This window comes from Dendropsophus ebraccatus, chromosome 1 (assembly GCF_027789765.1).
Source record: "Dendropsophus ebraccatus isolate aDenEbr1 chromosome 1, aDenEbr1.pat, whole genome shotgun sequence".
Lineage (NCBI taxonomy): Eukaryota > Metazoa > Chordata > Amphibia > Anura > Hylidae > Dendropsophus > Dendropsophus ebraccatus.
Genome location: NC_091454.1, coordinates 180984746 through 181003259, shown reverse-complemented (window position 1 = coordinate 181003259; position 18514 = coordinate 180984746). Strand labels below are relative to the sequence as shown.

The window sequence follows — 18514 nt, the reverse complement described above, 5'->3', positions numbered from 1 at the left end:
GGGGGTGATCTTCTCAAAGAGAGGCACTGTCTATAGGAAACAGTGGTGAAAAAATCAGTCACAAAAAAAAAATGGTCTGGAAATGGGATCTTCTCAAAGAATTGGTCTGCTCGGGTGGTTTCACTCTATCAACTCCATACTAGTCAGCTCAGCAGTGGGACAGCTGGATTGGAGTTGCTGTTCAGAGCATTTCCTTATACCAGTTACAGTCTATATAACACACATGATCCTCCATAATATTTCCATTAAAGGACAACTCCCACAAAAAATTTTTTTCGCTTATTTAACACACATTACAAAGTTATATAACTTTGTAATGTGGTTAAATACCCCGTCTGGCCCTCTTCCCCCACTTTCGGGACCCCCAACCCCCCCGCCCGGAAGTTAAAGAATATATACATTACCTATTACGATCGTCACGGTCCTCTTCTCCCGGGCGGCATCTGGTGACGACGACGTCAGAGCCGGGGGGCGGTCCGGGTCTTCTTCCTCCTCGGCGTCTTCATAGAGAGTGAATGGGACGGAAAAGGCTGCTGGTGCACATGCGCACCAGCAGCCTTTTCATTGGCTGGAGCGCATCACATGGCTTCCAGCTTGCTCAGCCCTGATTGGCTGAGGTTGCTGGAAGCCATGTGATGCGCTCCAGCCAATGAAAAGGCTGCCGGTGCACAAGCGCACTGGCAGCCTTTTCCATCCCCAGGACCCGGAAGACAGAGACATCGCTGGACGGCGGTGACGGTGAGGCGGACGGCGGGCGAATGGAGTGGCGATCGTCACCGGAGGGATGGTGAGTATGGTGTCTGTGTGTGTCTGTGTTTTTTTTTTGGGGGGGGGGGGGGGTCCCGCGGGAGTTGTCCTGTAATTGTCTATCACCTTCTTTAGTGTAATGCTGAGAAGGTTACATTTGCCATAAGTATATGATAGGCCTTTCCCTTCACTATAACTTTTATATAGCTGATGTTAGAGGATTCACACAAAGTTGGATGTGTTTAATAGTATTGCTCTAATCGAGAATGTTGATGTATACCTTCTGACTTAAATGCATGATATATGCAATACTTTTCTTTCTTAATCTTTTTTTTAAACCCCTCCCCAGTTTTCATGTCTGTGCCCTTAATTTTTCAATAAAACCTTGTATATGGAGGGGGAAAAAAACGTATATAAAATGACATACAATTACATACAACATGTGGAACCTGTGAGCAATACAACAAAAAAGTTAGGATCACTCTACATGAACGGCCTTCAAATCAGAGGAAGGGTTGGTAAGGTAAGTATAAATATATAAGCCAAAGCTGATAGACAAACAGGTAAGGGAACATCCTCATTGCTGCCTAATCCATGAAAACCTCACTGAGAGTGTAAAGATATGAGTACATAGTATACAATACTATAGGCCTAAAAGTTCAATCCTTGAGATTCTAATATGAAAATAAAGATAAGCCACTGATATCTATAGTGGGTATACCCCACTGGCAAATAGATGGCACATGCAAGAAAAACCTACAATATCTAAAGAATACTCAGGAATATCTAAATGTGAAGAAATGAAATGAAAAAGACTAGAAGAGGAACCCCGGCCATAAAGGAGGTATGTTTGACAGGCAATGGCTTCTTGAGAGACAGTATATATGTAGGCACCAAGTTGTAGATGATGAGCAAGGAGGGATGAAGGCAAGGCTGTATATAGTGTGTTCTGGTTCGCCAAAGTGGTAAGATAATAGTTGAGATCCAATAAGCCTAAAATGTAAAGGAGGGGAAGGGGTGAAAAAATAAAAGTGTGGGTGAAGGGATTTGAACCCTTGATGTCAGCTACGGAGGCCGACACCCTACCACTGCCGCCACTGAGCACCCACAACTGTCACTGGAGATTATACCAGCTAAGTAGATGCAATAGGAAAATGGCTGCCGCCCTCTGCCCTTCATGCACATCTGCCTCCCTCACAGGCTCCGTTCACTGCACAAAAACTCAGCAGGAAGGTCAATTAAACATAGGACCCCAACACATGCTATTCAGCTTAATGGGGTCCCTCAGCTTCCTGGCTGCTTTCTACTTAGGTGGCAGGATTTGAGTGGACAAAAGGAGCCAACAGCAATCCACACTGCCTGCAGCCTTTTTATGTCCACTCAGGCCCTGCTGTTTAGTGCCACCGACCATCCTCCAACATAGGTAGGAACAAAGCCTTTTTGTGGCATTTACACAGATACGGCCACCCATGCATATGGGAGTGCACAGTGCCGTCGGCCATTTTGGAAGTGGGCGACACAAAGGGCAGGAGCCAGGGTACTGAAAATCAGCATTCCTGGGGGCAAGAAGCAATAAAATGGATGTAAGTATAGGATTCCCATAACCATAACGATGAACAATTAAACCAAACTGTGGCGTAGTAAGGTGTAATACACATCAATGTACCATAGTGAACATGACTGGGGGGAATTAAAAGAAATTGTGAGAACTGAGTATAAGTGACAGGGATCAAACACTTGAAATAGAAGAAATCTTGAGAGTGCACTCACCATAAAAAGCTTTCTTTATTAGATCCTTAAAATCACAGACTTGTAGCAGACGACGGCACAGCACGCCAGCACCCTCCACTAATCGTTACAGCTGTTTCGTGCTAATCACAGCACTTCCTCTAACGTCACCTCTTCAGCTGTGTCAGCGGCTTAAACGGGCCAGTTTAATGGGAGATGGTTTGCTCAGAAAGAAGGTACTGCGATGGGTACTCCTGTCGCATGTACCTTCGCTAATCTCTACCTGGCAGTATTGGAAAAAATGCTGGTGTTTTCCTCCCATAACCCATTTGCGAAGTACATCGTAAGGTACCACAGATTCGTGGACGATGTCTTCGTAATTTGGAATGGGACGGCCACCGAATTTGAAGAGTTTGTTGAATACATGAACAACAACCCCATGAACATGAGATTTACAAGTAAAAGTAGCACCCATGAAATTGAGTTCCTAGACGTCTTGGTCACTATTAAGAACGATATGCTGTATACAACAAGCTATCGTAAGCCGACAGCTACGAATGCTTTCCTGCATTATAAAAGCTATCACCCAAATCACACAAAGAGAGCTGTCCCATATGGGCAGTTCTTAAGGTTAAGGAGAATTAACAGTGACAATGATACCTACCTTGAGAAGTCAGATGAACTTATGCAGCGTTTGATCCTAAGAGGATATCCTGAAAGAGATTTAGAAAAAGCAAGACATGACGCTTTTAATAAGGAACGATCATCTCTGTTACACAAAACCAGTAAAAACGCACATAAAACGCAAGTGGAGAAAACGCAGGGTGTGAAGACACGGTTTGCGTTTTCTTTCAAATTTTCCCCTTTAGCAGAGAAAATTAAACAAGTGATAAAAGATAACTGGTTCTTAGTAAAACGGGACCCAATACTCTCGAAATCCTTTGCAGATGTACCTTCGATCACATTTAAAAAGGCAAAAAACATTAGGGATGCCTTAGTACATAGTAATTTGTCATCAGTAAACAATAATAAATGGCTTTCCGGTATGGCCCCTGTAGGCAATTTTAGATGTGGTTCCTGTACTTGGTGCGACAATTTCCTCCCAGGTAAACTGGTCACAGTAGGAGGTGTTACTGCTAACATATCGGACATGATCTGTTGCCGCACTAGCGGGGTTGTGTACGCTTTGGTGTGCAATTGCGGACTGTTTTATATTGGCAAAACAGTGAGAAAATTAAATAGGAGATTCTATGAACATGCAAGATCTTTGCGCACAGGTAAAGGGGTACCACGCTTAATACAGCATATGAGAGAAGTTCATAATAACGATATTTCAGCTTTAAAATTTATGGGTTTAGAACGTGTCCAAAGAAAAAGAGGCAGAGACCAAAATAAGGTATTATTACAGAGAGAAGCGCGATGGATTCTCTCTACCAATGCACAAGGTTTATGTGGTTTAAATGAAAGAATCGATCTCTCTATGTTCTTATAATTGTCCCTGGATGATATTGGTATATATATGTTTTTAACCTTTTTTTGTAACACCCCTTTTGCTGACGTCGGCGGCTTGACCCTTTAAGCCGCTGACACAGCTGAAGAGGTGACGTCAGGAAGTGCTGTGATTAGCACGAAACAGCTGTAACGATTAGTGGAGGGTGCTGGCGTGCTGTGCCGTCGTCTGCTACAAGTCTGTGATTTTAAGGATCTAATAAAGAAAGCTTTTTATGGTGAGTGCACTCTCAAGATTTCTTCTATTTCAAGTGTTTGATGGACCTTTATATTCGAGATGTTTGCACCACTTGAACAGCGTTCACTATCCGTTCCCCTATAGCTTGCACAAAAAATCCCTTCCCAGGTGTCCTGTAGTGCCGACCGCTTTGCCTATATATATTTTTTTTAATAAGTGACAGGGATATTACTCTACAGGATAATAAATACAGCCAGTGGCACTTCATCCATGAGGCCACTTGAAGTGGAGACCTCAGGCGGCGCCCCCTGTTGTCAGAAAGGGAGACGGCTCCTCACCTAGGATGCTGAGCGATTGCTGTGACTGTCTGCCGCCCCCTCCTCTCCCAGCAGACCACACCTTTCTCTAGCTGGGAATGCCCTCGCTCACCTGTGGATGCAGCAGCTGAGTGCCCTCTCACCATCCTGCTGCTAACTAACAGCCCTGTCCTGACTCCTGCTCCTCCCTGCCAGGACTCTGATAGAGAGGAGAGACAGGACACCTGGGCTGCTGTAGGACGGGATCCCCTGGGGAGTGTTGGCTGAAGGACCTGTGGTGATGTCCGTGTAATCAATTACATGGGTGGGAGGAGCCAGACTACAAGTGGTGGAGCCGTGCACTAAGCACTAACTCATTTCTATATGTGCAGGTAACCTTAGGAAAACACCCGCCCAGCAATGTATACATACACACCCCCATCTATGTCCACTTGCACACAGCTCTGCAATGACATACAGTTCTTAAAGGGGTATCCTGTGGATAGGGGAAAAGTTAATTTTTCCTGGAAAACCCCTTTAAAAGAATGAACAAAAAGAATGAACATTATTACCAATGGAGAAAGATGTAAAATAAATATTTAATGAGTTTTAGAGTACCTATCATTTAAACATATTTCTGACAGCAAGATTGGAATTGCTGTATGGAGGACCTCCTTATAATAACAGTCTGTATAATTACATGAATTTCCATATACAGTGAAAACTCTAAGAGCCGACCACCCAATTTTGCACAAAAAAATAATCTTTTTTTAATGGGGTGGTCTTGTCAAAAAACAAAGTATAGAAAATGCAGAATTAAAGGAGAAGTCCGACCAAAATTAATTTTTGATATGTTGTTACTTATGAAAAGTTATACAAATTTCTAATGTACATTAATTATGGGAAATGCACTTATAGGGCTATTTCCCTTAATTTAGTAGATCAGGAAGTGTTAGAATTCTCTCAGATCCAGTGACGTCACAACGAAAGGTGTAATTCCTATGGAGTGTCCAGCAGGGGGCGCTCTCTATATAGAAGTCTATGGGACTTTATTGTGTCTATGGATTTCTATGTAATGTAATGTAGTGTAGCGCAGTGTACAGTGCTTTATTGAATGAATACATCTATGGAATACTTTGGGGAGCAAGTGTCCTTGCTTCCCAAGTATTGCATAAATGTATTCACTCAATACATTAGGATATCACAGTAAGCCCGCCGATCCGCCGCATATACACTGAACTACAGCTCCCATCATCTGCTTATCGTATGAACAGGTGATGGGAGCTGTAGCTGGGTAATGGATATCACTTGCCTGCAATGCCACTGCTTATGCCGCCGGGCGCAGGGGGGAGCCGCTCAGTACACAGGACCGCTCCCCCTTCCTCCTCCTCCTTCCGGGAACCTATAGCACTGTTGACTCCCTGCCTGGCCATACCGGCTCCCGATGCATCTTGGTGTACGCACTGATGCATCGGGAGCCGGTATATGAGAGCGGAGAGCGGCGGGGAGTCAGCAGTGGTATAGGGGGGAAGCTATCCCGGAAGAAGGAGGAGGGGGGAGCGCTCCTGTGTACTGAGCGGCTCCCCCCTGCGCCCGGCGGCATAAGCAGTGGCATCGCGGGCAAGTGATATCCATTACTCAGCTACAGCTCTCATCACCTGTTCATACTATAAGCAGATGATGGGAGCTGTAGTTCAGTATATATGCGGCGGATCGGCGGAAATGCAGCGGATCGGAGGGCGGCGGGAATGCGGCGGGCTTGCTGTGATATCCTAATGTATTGAATGAATACATTTATGCAATACTTTGGGGAGCAAGGACACTTGCTCCCCAAAGTATTCCATAGATGTATTCATTCAATAAAGCACTGTACACTACACTACACTACATTACATTACATTACATAGAAATCCATAGAAACAATAAAGTCCCATAGACTTCTATATAGAGAGCGGCCCCTGCTGGACACTCCATAGGAATTACACCTTTTGTCGTGACGTCACTGGATCTGAGAGAATTCTAACAATTCCTGATCTACTAAATTAAGGGAAATAGCCCTATATGTGCATTTCCTATAATTAATGTACATTAGAAATTTGTATAACTTTTCATAAGTAACAACATATCAAAAATTAATTTTGGTCGGACTTCTCCTTTAAGTGTCTAATTATAGCAGGAACATGAACAGCATACATTTACACATAATGACAAAAGAGCACACAATCATGTAGTTTATCACGTGTTTCACGAGTAAGCAGTCATAGAGCAAAAAGTGCTGTATTAGGAACTTTTAAGTACATCCATACATATGGGAAGCATTGCCCAGCCCTAAAACTCTTCTTGGAACCGACTAAAGTATAACATAAGTACAGTATCTGCTGTATACACCATTCTATTACATCAATGGTATCAGCTCTGTACATCACTGTATTCTATTACAGGTATCAGGATCTATACACCATTCTATTACATCACTGGTATCAGCTCTATACACCATTCTATTCCATCACTGGTATCAGGATCTATACACCATTCTATTACATCACTGGTGTCAGCTCTGTACACCATTCTGTTCTATCACTGGTATCAGGATCTATACACCATTCTATTCCATCAGTGGTATCAGCTCTTTACACTATTGTATTCCATCACTGGTATCAGCTCTGTACACTATTGTATTCCATCACTGGTATCAGCTCTGTACACCATTACATTACTGATATAGGCTCTATACACCATTATATTAAATCTTATCTATCAGGATCTATACACCATTCTATTCTATCACTGGTATCAGCTCAGTACACCATTCTATTCTATAACTGGTATCAGCTCAGTACACCATTCTATTCTATCACTGGTATCAGGAGCTATACACCATTCTATTCTATCACTTATATCAGCTCTGTACATTATTCTATTCCATCACTGGTATCAGGATCTATACACCCTTCTATTCCATCACTGGTATCAGGATCTATACACCATTCTATTCCATCACTGGTATCAGCTCTAGACACCATTCTGTTCCATCACTGGTATCAGCTCTATACACCATTCTATTCCATTACTGGTATAAGGATCTATACACCATTCTATTCCATCACTGGTATCAGGATCTATACACCATTCTATTCCATCACTGGTATCAGGATCTATACACCATTCTATTCCATCACTGGTATCAGGATCTATACACCATTCTATTCTATCACTGGTATCAGCTCTATACACCATTCTATTCCATCACTGGTATCAGCTCTGTATCGTACCACGTGGTTTGAGAAAAAGGAATAGTGCCAGCATAGAGAACAACTGATCTTATGCAAAAATGGGAACAAGAAACAACTATAAGCTCTCTTTGATTCATGAACCTGCTATTGGATGCAGAAAAATTTACTCTAGCGACGACCACAAAAAAACTTCAAGAAACCATTACCACTACTGTAAGTCTAAGTGGAGATTCTGAATTTCCTAAAAGGAAACAGAGCTACAGAACAAAATTTGAAAAATTCAAGCATACTCTAAAGCAGTGCTTCCCAACCTTTTCCACCTCGGGGCACACCTTGGAAAAAAAAATTTCCTCGGGGCACCCCTACTAAATAATGTTCTACAAAATAAGAAAACCGTCATACAGTGACTCACAGGTGACGTCGTCTTTGATCTGAGGAGTCACTTTCCCTTTTCCTCTCCATCCGCCATGATGATTTCTTCCAGCTACTTTTCATCTCTTCAGAACCTGCAAGACAAACAATTTAGGCTCCGCACATTTCTAGAAACTTCCTTCCCTTTCTCCCTCCTGTCGGCTCCCAAAGTAACTGCACTGTTTGGTGTTATGTGCAGTAAAGCGGGTAGGAATGTGGGAGACCCCCTGTATGTAGGGTCCCCTGCTGTGCCCCCTGTATGTAGGATCCCCCGCTGTGCCCCCATGAACTAATAATGCCCCCAGTGGTGCCCCCTATGAACTAATAATGCCCCCAGAGGTGCCCCCTATAAACTAAAAATGCCCCCAGAGGGGCCCCCTATGAACTAAAAATGCCCCCAGACATGTCCCCTATGAACTAATAATGCCCCCAGAGGTGCCCCCTATGAACTAATAATGCCCCCAGAGGTGCCCCCATGAACTAATAATGCCTCCAGAGGTGCCCCCATGAACTAATAATGCCCCCAGAGGTGCCCCCATGAACTATTAATGCCCCAAGACGTGGCCCCATAAACAAATAATGCCACCAGAGGTGCCCCCATGAACTAATAATGCCCCCAGAGGTGCCCCCATGAACTAATAATGCCCCCAGAGGTGCCCCCATGAACTAATAATGCCCCCAGAGGTGCCCCCATGAACTAATAATGCTCCCAGAGGTGCCCCCATGAACTAATAATGCCCCGAGAGGTGCCCCCATGAACTAATAATGCCCCCAGAGGTGCCCCCATAAACTAATAATGCCCCCAGAGGTGCCCCCATGAACTAATAATGCCCCCAGAGGTGCCCCTATATACTAATAATTCCCCAGGGGTGGCCTCCATATACTAATAATGCCCCCAGAGGTGCCCCCATGAGCTAATAATGCCCCCAGAGGTGCCCCCATGAACTAATAATGTCCCCATGAACTAACAATGCCCCCAGAGGTGCCCCCATATACTAATAATGCCCCATGAGCTAATAATGCCCCCAGAGGTGCCCCCATGAACAAATAATCCCCCAGAGGTGCCCCTATATACTAATATTGCCCCAGGGGTGGCCCCCATATACTAATAATGCCCCCAGAGGTGCCCCCATATACTAAAAATGCCCCCATGAGCTAAAAATTCCCCCAGAGGTGCCCCCATATACTAATAATGCCCCCAGAGGTGCCCCCTATGAACTAATAATGCCCCCAGAGGTGACCCTATATACTAATAATGCCCCCAGAGGTGCCCCTATATACTAATAATGCCCCCAGAGGTGCCCCCATGAACTAATAATGCCCCCAGAGGTGCCCCCATCTACTAATAATGCCCCCAGAGGTGCCCCCATATACTAATAATGTCCCCAGAGGTGCCCCCATATACTAATAATGCCCCCAGAGGTTCCACCATGAACTAATAATGCCCCCAGAGGTGCCCCCATATACTAATAATGCCCCCAGAGGTGCCCCCATATACTAATAATGCCCCCAGAGGTGCCCCCCATATACTAATAATGCCCCCAGAGGTGCACCTATATACTAATAATGCCCTCAGAGGTGCCCCCCATGAACTAATAATGCCCCCTGCTCTGCCCCTTAAAAAAAAAAATAAACATCCTACTCACCTAATCTGCGCTGTGGTTGCAGGCAGCAGCTCTCCTCCTCCTCTTCGGGCACCATCTTGCGAGCCGCGGGGACGGGACTTCCGGCAGGCGTGATGACGTCACATCACCACGCCTGCCGGAGAGGTCACGTCCCGGCCTCCCATAGGCTGCTGGTATGAAGTGCCGGCGGCCTATGGGAGTGAATATAGGAGCAGGACGCTGACACTTCCTGCTCCTATATTCTGCTTACTTTAATGTTCCGCCCGCTCATAGTGCGGGGCGGAACATGAAAGTGATCGGTGCATCCCGAGAAGCTGCGCGGCCGCAGCTTCTCGGGATGCTTAAAGAGACAGCGCACATTTCCCACCGGGATCCCGCGGCACCCCTGGCGGGTTCTCCCGGCACACCAGTGTGCCGCGGCACCCCGGATGGGAAACGCTGCTCTAAAGGAACGCAAACACCGTCAATTTGTCAAGGGTATCACAGAATTCAAAGAGATTAAGGCATACTAATTTTTGACCAATCCATATCGGGGAGGTACGGACAGTAAGATGTCCTCTTCAGACACAGAAGTATCAGATTCGGAACCCCGTAAACAAAATAACAAGAGATCGCCCTACCCGACAAGAAACAGAGGGAGGTGATCATGGGGCCCACCAAGAGGACGAGGTGGCAGATACCAAAGAAACAGAGGTCAAAACTACAATGTGTATTCCTCCTATTCTTCTGCCCTGTCTACCTCTACTACAACTTATGCACCTCTTTTTTTGGAAAAAGGTCCTCCATCTCCACCTTGGGGATGACGGACAATGAAAGATTTTCCAAGGATAACCAAATCATTAATTTATCCCAATATGTTCTTTCCTCTGCAGAAATCAGTCTTTTACAAAAAGGACTATCATTTATCCCCACAAATAAAGTAGACAAGTTCGGTTGGGTCAAAGATATACATCTTTTCGCCAGATCCCTCAAGTGGAAGAAGGTTTTTTTTATGAAAAATCAAAGAACTTTCCAGGATTTGCAATCGGATTATCTAGATTTTGAAGGCATCAATATCCTGACGTCTTTACTACATGAACAAGGAGACCTGAGGGTACAGGACCATTCACCGATTGTAAGAAGAAAAGTACCAGGATGCGTCCCTTGAGTGATGATGGTGTGATAGACACATTTGTACGGGGTGTAACCCAAGCCACAGATCAACTTGAACCCAGGAGTACACATACGGACTACAATCTTACATTCGAAGAGAGGAAGGCCTAGTGACATTGGAGAAAAATAGATCCCTTGTTATCAAGCCATCCGACGAGGGTGGGAACCTAGTGATCCTTGATCAAGAGAAATATGTGAGTGTCAACAAGTACTGAGGGATCGATCAAACTATGCTTTTTTAAGGTCAGATCCCACTACACATTTTCAGAAACAACTGAAATCCATTTTGGATTCAACCAAATTGAGTTCCTTAATTGACCAAACCGAGTATGATTTTATGGACCCATTGCAACCACAGTTAGCCACCTTTTACGCGCTCCCCAAAATTCACAAGGGGTTTTACCTCTTAAAATGTCAGCCCATCGTTTCCGGTATTAACAATCTTACTTAGAACGTGGGGATCTATTTAGACAAAGTACTGAGACCATTTTTTACCTCTCTCCCTTCATACCTAAGAGACACCACAGGCATGTTGTTGAGAATCCAGGACGTAGTCTTAGAGGACATCATCTACTCTGCTCAGTCGATGTAGAGGCTCTCTACAGTTCAATCCCACACCATATTGGATTACAGGCAGTGAAACATTTCCTCAAAAGCCGGAGCATCCATCGTATACCCCACAATGATCTAATTCTGTCCTTGTTGGAATTTGTACTCACCAAAAACTACTTTAGCTTCTCCTCCCAGATCTTCCACCAGCTCAGGGGCACAGCGATGGGCGCCCCAGTGGCGCCCACGTATGCCAACTTGTTCCTGGGCTGGTGGGAGGAGGAGATCGTATTTGGTGAATCTATGAACGTCTATCATGAACATATTCAGCTATGGGGCAGATATATTGACGACGTCTTGGTTCTCTGGTCGGGTACACGCCATCAGTTTGAAGACTTCATGAACACACTTAATGACAACAATATTGAATGAAATTTACCTTTGAGATACAAACTAACAAACTTTACTTCCTAGATGTCCTTTTGGAAAGAGGGGAAGGTGGCAATATTAAAACCTCGGTCTATCGTAAACCCATGGCAGTTAACACCCTGCTAAAATGGGACAGCCATCACGCCTTTCCTCTAAGGAGAGGAATACCAAAGAGACAATATTTTAGAGAGCGCAGAAATTGCTCCTCCCCTGAAGCATTCAAAAAAGAGGCAGCTGTTTTACAGCAACGTTTTCAGGACCATGGATATCCGTCCGGGGTTCTGAAAAAAGCGTAACAGAAAGCACTAAAGAAGGATAAGCGTACCCTATTGGTCCCCAAAGATCAAGTCAACGAGGACCTGAAACTGAGAGTCATAGGGACCTATGATTCTTCAGCACAACAAATTAGGGAGATATTGGACCAGTTTTGGCCAATACTAAAGGCGGACCCTATAGTTGCTACCTTGATTGATGAGAAACCCAGGGTTATCTACAGACGAGGGAGAAATCAGGGAGACCATTTGGTCAATAGCCATTTTTCTCCCCCAACCTCAACGATGTGGTTGCGACAAACCAGACTGATGGGTACTTATAGGTGCGGGGCATGCAAGGCATGCCAGTATATCTTGGTCACTAATTGTCACGGATTGTTAGATAGACCGAAAATTATGAATAGGATGTTTCATACCCCCTACTATTGATAAAGTGCATAGTGTGCTCGTGTGATCATTGTGTTTAAAAAGATTACATTGTAAATATAAGTGGGTAATAAATTATTAAGAACTAAAATCGTGACCATAATTTAAGTGTATGAGTGATTAAAGAAATGAATAAAATTATATATTTATGTGAAAGCAGAGGATAAGCGCTTATTTCAGAAGCAGACATATTTTCATGAAGGGGAGAGTGCGGGACATATGCTTGCCATGGTGGTAAAGGCTCAAACTGGCACTTCACACATAGCTAGGTTGGTTGCTCAGGATGGCACACCCCACACTTCTGATGAGGACATATTGACCTGTCTTACTTCTTATTATGCGGACCTCTACTCCTCCAGGCTTGCTGCGGGAGCCAACCAAGATATAGACAACTATATAGCGCGTGTCCCATTGCCAACATTAAAGTCAGAACTCAGTAGTCAACTTGACGAGCCTCTAACACTAGAAGAAATAGTGGCAGCTATACAGTCCCTACCCAGTGAGAAGGCACCAGGGGTGGATGGCCTGCCGGGGGAGTTTTATAAACGACATAATGAGTATATTGCCCCTCACTTGTTGGAAACTTTCCAGGCTGCCTTACAGCTGGGGGAACTTCCCCCGTCCATGAGGGAGGCGATTATAGTTGTATTGCCCAAGCCAGGAAAAAACCCAGAACACCCGGAATCATACAGGCCGATTTCTTTACTAACAGCAGATGTTAAAATATTAGCGAAAGTACTAGCTAGTAGATTGGCCACAGTAATTACTCATTTAATACACCCGGACCAGTCTGGCTTTATGCCTAACAGGTCCACGGCGCACAATTTGCGTAGGTTACATCTGAATTTGCAGACTTACTCCCCGGCGGGCACTCATGCTGCCGTGGTCTCACTCGACGCTGCCAAAGCTTTTGACAGCGTCGAGTGGGAGTATCTATGGCGGGTAATGGAACGCATGGGGTTTGGGGTGAACTTTATAAATTGGGTGAAACTCCTATATGCATGCCCAATGGCGCGTATTAGGACGAATCGTAGGCTGTCACAGAGTTTTAAATTAGCACGGGGGACCAGGCAAGGTTGCCCGTTGTCCCCGGTGCTTTTTGCAATTGCCATAGAACCGCTTGCGGCTCTCATTAGGACATCGGACGCTATAGTAGGCATCCCGAAGCAGGATGGGGAAGAACGTATCTCACTGTATGCAGATGATATGTTATTGTACTCCGCTGATGTGGCTCGATCCATTGGCCCCATAATGGAAATAATTACTAGTTTTGGTCGTAGGTCGGGTCTCCTAATAAATTGGGACAAGTCTGTGGTTCTTCCTTTGACCCCTTCCTTTCCTATCAGCGCACTATCCTCTGCTCCATTGCGGGTAGTTTCTAGATTCAAATACCTGGGCATTCTAGTCACGGCAAGCCTCAAAGATTATATACCCGATAACCTGCTACCTATGATGGCTAAGCTGGCCTCAAAGGCGGAGGCGTGGGCTAAATTACCTTTGTCAGTGGTTGGGAGAAGTAACTTGCTGAAGATGGTCCTTATGCCGCAGCTGCTGTATGTACTACACAATTCTCCAGTCTGGATCCCAGCTAAATACTTTAAGCGGATAAATTCCATCTTCAGGGAGGTTATATGGAAAAAGTCGGTGGCAAGGATAAAACTAGAGGTTCTACATCGGGGAAAAGATGATGGGGGACTGGCCATTCCGGACCCATTCTATTATTTTTTGGCAGCACAGTTGCAGCATCTTAAAGGGTGGGGGCAGGCAGACGATGTGGGCATAGCGGGACAACTGACATCTGGGCTTACAGGACATATACCGCCCATAGCGGCAATCGAAGCAAATTGTACTAAAATTCGCAACAAGGTGCTCCCCACATTACTCCTCATGACTAGAGTTTGGAATAGAGTTAAGTCACTTTTGGGTATTCCCGGTCATACAGTCTTTACGCCTCTGTGGCGTAATCCTGCCCTTCCAGAGGTATTTAAGCTGGAGGGCTTCACCCCGTGGGCTAGAAGGGGGATACGTTTCCTGTCACAGGTATGGAAAGATGATGCAATGGAGTCCTTTGAGAAGTTAAAGGAGGAGTATCTCCTTCCAAACACTATGTTCTATCAATACTTGCAGTTACGTCACGCTCTGCAGACACAGCATGCGGCCACGCCACTTGCTATTGGGACGCATGCTTTGTTGGTAGAGATTGGAGACAGGGGTACATTGAGAGGCACTATCTCTCTGGGGTATGACACCTTACTGGCAGCTAGACATGCGGGAGTCCCCTTAGCAGCGAGGGATAAGTGGGAGGCAGAGGTGGGGCCAATTGATGATGCGCAGTGGAACGAGATGCTTTCGCTAACGCCTCTGCTCTCTCTTTGTGAACCACAGCGCATGTCTCAGCTGCTCTTGATACACAGAGTGTATCGCACCCCTCTGGTGCTGCAAAAAATTGGATATAGAACGGATTCCCGATGCCCACGATGTGGGGAGGATGAAGCTCACGTTCTCCACATGTTTTGGTCATGCCGGGAACTTGAGTCCTTTTGGAAGGAGGTGCTGGCTCTCATTAAAAAGGTGTACGGGTTGGATACTGCTGTGCACCCCAAACAATGTATTCTGGGACTATTAGATCACCTTAACCTGGATGACTATACTGTGTTGGGGGTACAGCGATTACTATATCAGGCCAGGAAGACGATAGCTGCCAAATGGATCCAAACTCAGGCCCCCACTATTACAGAGTATATAAATAAGATGAAAAGTGGTGATACGACTGGAAAGGGGGGTGTATCTAAAACGGGGTTGCCTTCGCAAATTTGAAGCAATTTGGGGTAAGTGGGTGGATACGCCGGGACTACCATCACGCTCCCTCTTGCAACTCTGTAGAAGCCCTATGCAGGCATTGGTAGGGACACTATAGCTATCCTGGTAACCTGACTGAATGAGAATGTAGTTAGATATAATATAATTGGAGACGGCAGGAGATAATACGTGATCTGAGACGTATGGCATGAGGTTTAGTTTCTGGTATCTTTCTTTTTGTGGTTTTTATGTTAATATTGGACCATGAAACTGTTAGCAGAAGAACTTCTTTTTCTTCTACTTCTGGTATGTGCTGTTGATTACATATGAATGGTTCCTGTTTAATGAACAAAAAAGAAAAAAGTTAAGAACCGTACCTTCCTGAATGTTACTGGCATGTAACCTCTTGTCATTGTACCATTGAGAATTTTCTGTATGACTATGTTGATCATATACTGTACTGTACGGCTCTTAATAATAAAAAAATTACCTGATTTAAAAAAAATATATTTATGTGAAAAAATATTTATAAATGAATAAGAAAATATGAATTATATATCAAATAAATATGCATATGTGGAATATATCAAATATTATGTGCAGGTGAGCTAGTGTACTAAAAAATAAAAATACGTGTTATGTTTGGTGCCAAACAAATAAATTATCACAAAATCACAAAAAACGCAACAAAAACGCATAGGGTGCAAAAAATCGCATGGTGTGAATTGGGAAAAAAAAAAGGGAGGAGAAAAGGACGAGGAGAAAAAGATTTTTTTCCATCATTTTCAACTTCATATACTTTGTCTGTAACATCCATAGAATGCATAGAATGGCGCAGGTGGGAGAGAAAATTCTAAAATAAATAAAAAAACATACAAATATTAATTAAAATTATTTAAATGATAAAAAGATTAAAACCAATGGGACTTGGACAAAAAAACTCAGGATCTAGCACCTTAATGCAGAAACGGAGCGAAGCTCAGAACCTCATTCATGCCAATAGGATACACAGTCTTTAACTTCCATATCCATTTAGCTTCGCATTGAGCCAGGTGCGTATTCCAATCACCCCCCCCCCCCCCCCCGACTCCTATACTCATCTTGTCAATGCCTCTAACCTTTAGAAGGTGGGAATTGCAATCATGGTACCTTTTGAAATGCCGTGCTACAGGTTTTCAATTAGTATGCATATTCTCATTGCGTGCAGTTTCAATGTCCCTCATGTGCTCTCGAACGTGTATCTTCAAAGCTCGACTTGTAAGTCCAATATATATCTAAGTACAGGGGCATGTAGCGTAGTAAATCACATACCTTGTGTCACATGTGATAGTCTGTCGAATGTCATATGTATGCTGACCAGAAGAGTCGGTGAAATTCGTGGCCCATTCGATGTTAGGGCTGAAGGACCTGTGGTGATGTCCGTGTAATCAATTACATGGGCGGGAGAAGCCAGACTACAAGTGATGGAGCCGTGCACTAAGCACTAACTCAGGGACATACAGTACTTAAAGGGGTATCCTGTGGATAGGGAAAAAGTTTTTAATGGGGTGGTCGTGTCAAAAAACAAAGTATAGAAAATGCAGAATTAAGTGTCTAATTGTAGCAGGAACATGAACAGCATACATTTACAGATAAATAATGATAAAAGAGCACACAATCATGTATTTTATCACGTTTCACGAGTAAGCATTCATACAGCAAAAAGTACACCATTACATTACAGCTATAGGCTCTATACACCATTATATTACATCTTATGTATCAGGATCTATACACCATTCTATTCCACCACTGGTATCAGCTCTGTACTCCATTCTATTCCATCACTGGTATCAGCTCTATACACCATTCTATTACATCACTGGTATCACCTCTGTACTCCATTCTATTCCATCACTGGTATCAGCTCTATACACCATTCTATTACATCACTGGTATCACCTCTGTACACTATTACTTTACCGGTATAGGCTCTATACAAAATTATATTACATTACTGGTATCAGGATCTATACACCATTCTATTACATCACTGGTATCAGCTCTGTACACCATTCCATTCCATTACTCGTATCAGGATCTATACACCATTCTATACTATCACTGGTATCAGTTCAGTACATCATTCTATTCCATCACTGGTATCAGGATCTATAAACCATTCTATTCCATCACTGGTATCAGGATCTATACACCATTCTATTCCATCACTAGTATCAGGATCTATAAACCATTCTATTCCATCAATGGTATCAGCTCTGTACACCATTCTATTACATTACTGGTATAACCCCTATACACCATTCTATTACATCTCTTGTATCAGGATCTATACCCTATTTTACTGGTATCAGCACTATAAAACCATTCGATTACATAACTAGTATCGCCTCAGTACACCATCCTATTACATCAACTCCTTTCTAGTCAGTTCAGCAGTGGGACAGCTGGATTGGAGTTGCTGTTCAGAGCATTTCCTTATACCAGTTACAGTCTATATAACACACATGATCCACCATAATATTTCCATTAATAAGTTGTGTGACGCGGCCTACTGTAATTGTCTATCACCTTCTTTTTTTTTTTTTTTTTTTTTTACCTGGCTCGTGAGAGAAGAAAAAAAAAAAAAAAAAAAAACACCTACCATTTATGCCAGACCCGTAAGTAAGTCCTTTCTCCCTTTATTCCTTTTCTAGTATACCAGACCTGCTCATATTTCTTTATTTTCGAGACTACATTTACCCATTCTTTCGCTGACGGCGAGTCAACATTCACCCAATTTCTCAAAATCGTTAGCCTGGCATAGAATAGAGTTCTTAAAACTAATATAGCATCATCACGCTCAGATAGTATAGGAGTTGCACCCAAAATGGCTATATAAGGAGTTAAAGGTAAATTATAACCTAGCTTTGTATCTAAACTCCTTGCTACCTCTTTCCAGAATCTTTGAATTACTGGACAATCCCAAAACATATGGGCTATATCTGCCTCAGAGTTAGTACAACGCTGACAACATGAAGTCTCCCTAAGCTGCATTTTATACATCTGCGCAGGGGAGTAATAGCTCCTGTGTAGGATCCTAAACTGGGTTAGTTTATGCTCCTCACACAATTGTCTATCACCTTCTTTAGTGTAATGCTGAGAAGGTTACATTTGCCAT

At 43.8% G+C, this 18514-nt stretch overlaps 1 long non-coding RNA gene across 2 annotated transcripts in view; it reads right to left on the bottom strand.

Moving 5' to 3' along the window:
* LOC138780951 (uncharacterized) overlaps positions 1-18514 on the bottom strand; it is a 244515-nt gene that overhangs the window by 68294 nt on the left and 157707 nt on the right. The window contains exon 3 of one of the 2 annotated variants that reach the window (XR_011361593.1): positions 3140-3188. The exons of the other annotated variant lie outside the window; for it this stretch is intronic. This is a non-coding gene — a long non-coding RNA (uncharacterized lncRNA). The remainder of the gene's footprint in view (positions 1-3139; positions 3189-18514) is intronic. 2 annotated transcript variants of the gene reach the window in all.